The following is a 7558-nucleotide window of genomic DNA, read 5'->3' on the forward strand; positions in this document are numbered from 1 at the left end:
TTTAACATAACCACACAAACATGAAATGAAGTTAAATAAATATAAATAAAAAAAATAAAAATAAAAATAAAAAAATGAAAAATGTTATTTAATAGGTTATAAAGCTCGTAATTCTTCGAGAATAATAATTAACTCTCCAACGAACTCTACCGACTTTCCGTAATGAATCTAAGAAAGCATCATAATAATAATAATATTAGAAAAGATACGCATTGAACGACTACGATCAGTAAAAAGACCTCGGCAAAATAATCTTGTAACTTTGGAGCCCATAAATTTTCCTCTCCTCTACCTGCCGCCCAACTCCTTAGCCGTGACATGGCAATCCAACCGTCTCCCACTAGCAACAAGGTGACCAAAACACTAGAAACGTCCACCAGAAAATAATTGAGATGATCACCAAATTATGTAGGTTTACCATATTAGCTGCATAAATATGAATTTCTCAACAACTATCCAAAGACTGAGACATCACCTAATGAATCTCAGTGATACTACATAAAAGACTCTAGATACTAGTCACTCCTAGATAATACAAAAGTAAGTGAGTTTTCGATTCAACTTCCTCGTGACATATACGAAAAAAAATTAACCATAATACACCATTTTTCATGCACATATCATCCGTAAAATTCAACCATGAATAACGCTACATCTAAAAACGATATATTTGATGGAATCTTTGACTCCTAAAGTTTCTCCTAACAAAAATTATATGAACTCATCTTAGTGAACAACTTGTAGCAATGCCCCACATGAAAACTATCATTGTCTTGCCAACGTATATATAACGTCTTGTTTAGATAGGGACACTTGTTTGCGTCGTACCAAAAATAAAATTATATTATAGGACAAAATCTCCATAATTTTTAATTTTCTTCTATATCTGATTTGGCTAGCAAAACCACTAGATCGATGATCAACCATGTCATTAACTGTGACATTTCTACATATAGCAATGAAAGCAAACTCATGATACGTTGTAGCTAGACTTTTGACACTACATAATTGTCGTCCCAAAATTGATCGAAGAACCATCCAATGAATCTAGATTGCCCACGAAAACTTTTTCACATATAATAAATTCCCTTCCAAATGCTACATCTCGCTGGATAATTAAACATTTTATAACTAACTAGACCAATCATAACCATACTTACATTTGATCATCTATTCCCAAAGACTATTCGATTTCGTTGCAAATCTACAACACTATTTTGATAGAAATAAGATCTCGAATATCCAAACCTCATTGATCTTTAAAACATTTTACCCTGTTCTAACTAACTAAATAACAAAACAATGAGTTAGAGGATCCCCATAGAAGTTTACACATTAATCTCTTCATTTTCACCGTCACACTCTTGGAAAAAATGAATAAAGACATAATATATATGTGGCATATATATTACAACACACTCTTAATGAGAATTAACTGATCCCTTTTCGAGATTATTTTACTTTTCCTTTTATACAATTACATTTCATTTTAGTGATAATCGAGTTCCAACAAACCTTGAATCGTAATTTAGCACTCAATGACATATCTTGTATGTTGATGAAAAATCACCAATTCTGAAATCCTAAACAAAAATATATTATTATGTATTGTCATTTATTTTATTTAGGAGGGTTACTCTAAAAACTCGTTTGATGTGATTTTTTTTATTTTTTTTTGAGAGGCGACTCTAAAAACTCCTTTGATGTGATTTTTTCATATTATTTCCTTTTTTCAAAATGTTTTTATCCCAACATTATTGTTTAAAGAAAAATGATAAAGGAGAAATAATTTGGAAAAGACAATGAAGTAGTTTAATTTAATTGGACAAAAAAAAAAACAATATATTTATTCTTTGTCCTATCATTCACATTCTAATTTTCTCTTTTTAACTTGTACAATATCCACTAATAAAATGACATAAAATGACATGTTTACACAAAAGTGAAGTATTATCTTTCTCATTTATTAATTTTTATTATTTTTATTATTATTATTTTTTTTAAATGTGACTCTTTCTTGTAACATTGAACTAATCTAATTTATCTTCCCTATCACCCCTCATTATTTAAAAATAAAATCAATCATTTTAATAATTAAAATACTAAAATATTCATATTTTTTAATTTTTAAATATAAAATTATATTTAAGTAATTAACCAATTAAAAATTAGAAAAGAGCTCACTTAGACGTATGTACTTGTACAACTAGCTCACTTAAACGTACGTACTAATAAAAGGTCATTTAAATGTACGTACTATCAAAAATTGGCTCATTTAGCCTCTTTTAGTAATCATGGTTAACTTTTATTTTTAAATTTATATATTTATTAATTAAATATTAATATATTTTCTCTCTTTTTCATTTTCATTTATTACTAATAAATGAACCCTCTATTTTTATCTTTTTTATTATTTTTTATTATTTTTATATTAGTATTTATGATTGATTATTTTAATTTTATTATATATATATATATATATATATATATATATATATATATATATATATATATATATATATATATATATATATATATATATATATATATATGAGCATTCATCATTAATTATTTTAACTCTATGTTTCTTCTTCTTTTTTATATATTTTTTTATATTCACTAATTGAATATAAGAATAAAAATTCTTTCTACAATAAAAATCCTTCAACACAAAAATAAATTAATTAATAATTAAAAATTAGATAATAATAAAAACTCATTCATCAAACACCAAAAGAGTAATAATCAAATATTAGACAAAACAATTTCTTTACTACTAATATAAGTCGTGAATAAAAATTAAATAAAAAATTATTAATTTCATTTTTATTTATATTAAATTAAATAAAAAATTATTAATTTCATTTTTATTTATATTAAACTAAATAAGAAAAAATCCTTTTTCATTTTTATTATATTAAACTAAATAAGAAAAAAAAAATTCAAAAAAATATTACAGTAAAACATAAAATTCATAAATAAGTTGTTAAATTTTTTTAAAAAAATGAAAATTTAAAAAATATGAAAAATAAAAACTAATAAAGAAAGAAGATAAAATATAAAAAAGAAATTAATATTAAAATAATAAAAAATTTAAAAATAAAATAAATTACCTAATTTAATTAATGAAAAAGAAGGAGAGAGAAAATATATTAATATTTAATTAATAAATATATAAATTTAAAAATAAAAGTTAACCATGATTACTAAAAGAGGCTAAATGAGCCAATTTTTGATAGTACATATGTTTAAATAACCTTTTATTAGTACATACGTCTAATGGAGCTTTTTTCCTTAAAAATTCAAAGAACCTTGCTTGTTCGATTTAATTTTTTTTTTTAAATATAGAGAGAAATCGGTAATGACTAGTAATAATTTTAAGAATTTAAATATTTTTTAGATAATGAGACTTGAAAGTGATTAATATAAATAATGTAATAAAAATAAGAATTTAAAATAAAAAGTATTTTAATATTTTAGTTAATAAATGAAGTGATTTAATATATGAATATAAAATGAAAAAAATATTTTATTAGATTGAGTTATTTAAGTAAAACCAAACCTAAGTTTTAAATAACTCAAACCAAATCAAACCCGTCTAAGTTTTCGAAAATGAAAAATATATTCAAGTTAACTTTTATTTTATTAGATAAACCCTAAAAAATAATCAAATAACCAAGATAAAAAAAAAGCTCAAAGCGAAACCTATATGTCTCATTTCTTAAAAATAATAAAAAAATATATTATTGGATTTAAAAGAAATTATGGATCCAGCATATATATGAACATCCAAGAGATTAATGGAGGTCCTTTTTCTCATCAATTTAAGAATGCAAGTACATAATTATAATACCCACTTTGTCTCATAATCATAATTAAGTCCTTAAAAGTAAGATTTGTTATATTAATTTGTTGGGTTTAACACTAGCTAACTAATCCAACTATAAACCTAACTTACAAATGATTAATCATGTTAAGACAACAAACACAGTGGTTAACAGGTTGTTTTCAATTGTTTTCCAAAAACCTTAATTAATCTATTGGTTGCTGAGATATGAGAGATCGATATAATTGGAAGCTGATTTGCTTAGTCATTTTGGAAATTAGTGTCACTAATCATCAAATAATATTTTATTTAATCTTAACCACATTAGGTGGATAATGCTTTTGAATATAGGATATATAAGATATTAAGTACTATTTAGTCATTAGTGCAATTAATGATGAATACATATTTTAATTAATCTTTAACCACATTAGGTGGATATTGTTTTTGATTTTTTCATTTTCCTCCAATTAGACAATGCCATGGCTGGCAACCCTTTGTCAGCACGTTTTATAGTAGTTTACTATGAGCATATGTTAGACTAGCTTCATTTAATAATATAAAGGGCCTTTCATTAATATATAAATAAAGTTAGATCTAACTTCTTATATATGTATTATTTACTATTAAACGTTTGACTAACTAGCAATAAGTACTTCATAAAATATAAAAATTAGAAATAATAAATATAATAAGAACAAGGATAATAAAACAAAATAAACACAATTAATGTTGTCTCAATTCATCTAAATGTTGTACTTAAAAAAAGAAGTTAGGGAGTAGTGATAGGTATAGAGTGAAATCTTTCTAAAATTTATTTAAGATAGTTAACAGTTTATAAACTTATAAAAATTTATTTAATTTTTGAATTTTCCGTGTTATATAAAATTTAACATAAAAAAATAATTTTTATTTTTATTTTTTTTTGTAGTGGGTTGATTTCTTATTTTAATTGGGAGATTTATAGCCCAAAAGCAGAAGCTGATAGTACCTAATTCAATGTCATTATTTAGCCCAACAAAATGGGAGTCATGTAGGAAATATGTAAGTCTAGTTAATGATGAAAACCAATTTAGCAAATATATATAATATACTAATGAGATTAATAATTCTAAGTTTATAATAATTTCTTACATTCAAAAAATATTTTTATAAAATATTTAATATACACATACTGGCTCTAATTGTCCACTACCACCTAATTCTTTTAGCCAAAATTATTTGAATAATATTTTAAATTTAAATTTAATAAAAGTAAAATAACAATATTTTTTTAAGACTCATAAAACTGCATGCTGATATTTTCTTGTTTTATCTTTATCATTAGAAAGAATAAAAAAAATCTGGATAGCTCTAGAATTTCTCAATTTATGGTAAATAAAGGTCAATTTTAATTAATCACTCCAATTTATTAAAATAATTATTATTCATTATATAAATTAAAATGCTTTAAAATAAAATATTAATTAATTATTTATTTATATATATATATATATATATATATATATATATATATATATATATATATATATATATATATATATATATATAATATGATGCTTAATTTAAAAAGTGTCCGAATTGTCGGGTTGAAAGTTGTGATTAATTTAGATATATATGTGAGAGTAAATGGATATTTTGGTCAAATTCTGGGTTGACTCGTCCATAAACTTAAAACGGTTAAATATAAAATTAAAAATGTTATAGGTATGTTTCAAACTTGCAACTTAACAAAAACAAATACAACATTTTAACCAACTAGACTAATAAGACTTTATATTTTGAATTAAACAACAAATTTGATAAACACGACACATTTTAACAATATAAATTTAACATTTTAACTTACTAATAAATATATATATATATATATATATATATAATGATGCTTAATTTCAAAAGTGTTCGAATTGCTGCGTCGAGAGATGTGGTTAATTTGGATATATATGTGAGAGTAAATGAATACTTAGGGTCAGATTCTAGGTTGACCCGTCATAAACTTAAAACGGTTAAAAATAAAATAAAAAATGGTATATGTATGTTTCGAACTTGCAACCTAACAAAAACAAATACAACTCTTTAACCAACTAGTAATAAGACTTTATATTATAAATTGAACACCAAATTTGATAAACACGAAACATTTTAACAATATAAGTTCAACTTTCTAACTAACTAATATATATATATATATATATATGTTTAATTTCAAAAGTATCCGGATTTGCGGGTCGAGAGCTGTGATTAATTTAGATATATATGTGAGAGTAAATGGATACTTGGATCAGATTCTGGGTTGACCCGCCAATAAATTTAAAACGGTTAAAAATAAAATAAAAAATGCCATAGGTATGTGTTAAGGCATGAATTATAACTTAACTTTCTGAGTTCTTTATTTCAAAAATTGAGTTCTTGATCACTATGACCGAGTGGGGAATTTTATAATCAAAGGGTAGCGGAAGAGTTTTGTAGTAGAGAATTTGAGATGAAGGGAAAAGAAGAATCAATGGTGAGAAAACAATACTGCTGGACTATACCAAACAGTCCAAAACAAAGGTTCAAAACTTAAAATAAAATAGAGGTGAAGAACTTTCACAAGAGATTTCAAATATTCATTATTCCATAGGTCCTTGGGAGAGGAATCAGCCTTATATAGATGCTGTCTTGTCCCCGAATATTCAGTTACAACAACTAACAGAATTCGGTTTGGAAAAAAAGAACAATAATACAAAACAAAATATAAAAACAAAAAACAAAAATTAGCCCAAGTGCTGAATTGGACCGATGGAGGGTGCTGAAATTATATTTGTAACGCATACTTTATTTCTAGACCGTAACATTTATCTCCCCCTTCAAAATTCGTCGCCCTCAACGAAAAGACTGTGGCTTGGTCAGCCTCTAAGTCGCATCATCCAAGCTTCAAAGAGAACTCAATTCTCTTGTTGTTCGGTCGGATTTTCAGCAGGTCCAGAAAGTGTCGGGGTCTAGGACCGCAATCCTTAAAAAACTTTCGGCAACATCGTTTCAATAGTGGAGCTGGTCGGGTCCTAGTGCAGCAGATATAAAAATAACTTCTTTTAGCTCTGCCTATACACTAGGGTGATATCAAAGATCCAAAACCAATCATTCTTTCGGCCCAGCACCCCAAGTGCAACAAAATAGTCATTCTTCTTCCGATTATACTCTAGAGTATCATCAAATATCCAAGCACAGTCTTTTTTATGAACCAGCAGCACAGGGGCAGCCAAACAGCCATGGCTTCTAATTACTCTCTTGGCTGGTGGTCGGTCTTTAGGTTGCTGGAATAGAGCATTAACGCCTTCGATTCTGTCATGGAGATCTTCAGGAGTGTCTTCCAATGTCGTTGCTGCGAGTGAAGCAGTTCAACCTTCGTGCTTACTTTTTACTTGCACCATGGCAGCAACACTATAATTTCCCAAGGTCTTGTCGAGCTGGTTTTCTTGTACCATGTTGACTTGCACTCGAGGCATATTCTGCAAGACCGTAACTTTGTCTTGGTTCTCATAAGAAAGGGTCCATGCATGCAAAGAAATGGTAGGTTCGCTGCCTGCCTCAAGCTGCATCGGTGGATCATCACAAACTGGTTCTTGAGTGGGTTTTTGGACGTATTGACGATTAGCCGAGTCCATAAATAATTTGGATTTGCTGCTTATCCAGATTGTGTTAACATTGGATATAATGGGCAACAACGACGGTTCAACGTTGTACAAG

Source organism: Impatiens glandulifera, chromosome 3 (assembly GCF_907164915.1).
Source record: "Impatiens glandulifera chromosome 3, dImpGla2.1, whole genome shotgun sequence".
NCBI lineage: Eukaryota > Viridiplantae > Streptophyta > Magnoliopsida > Ericales > Balsaminaceae > Impatiens > Impatiens glandulifera.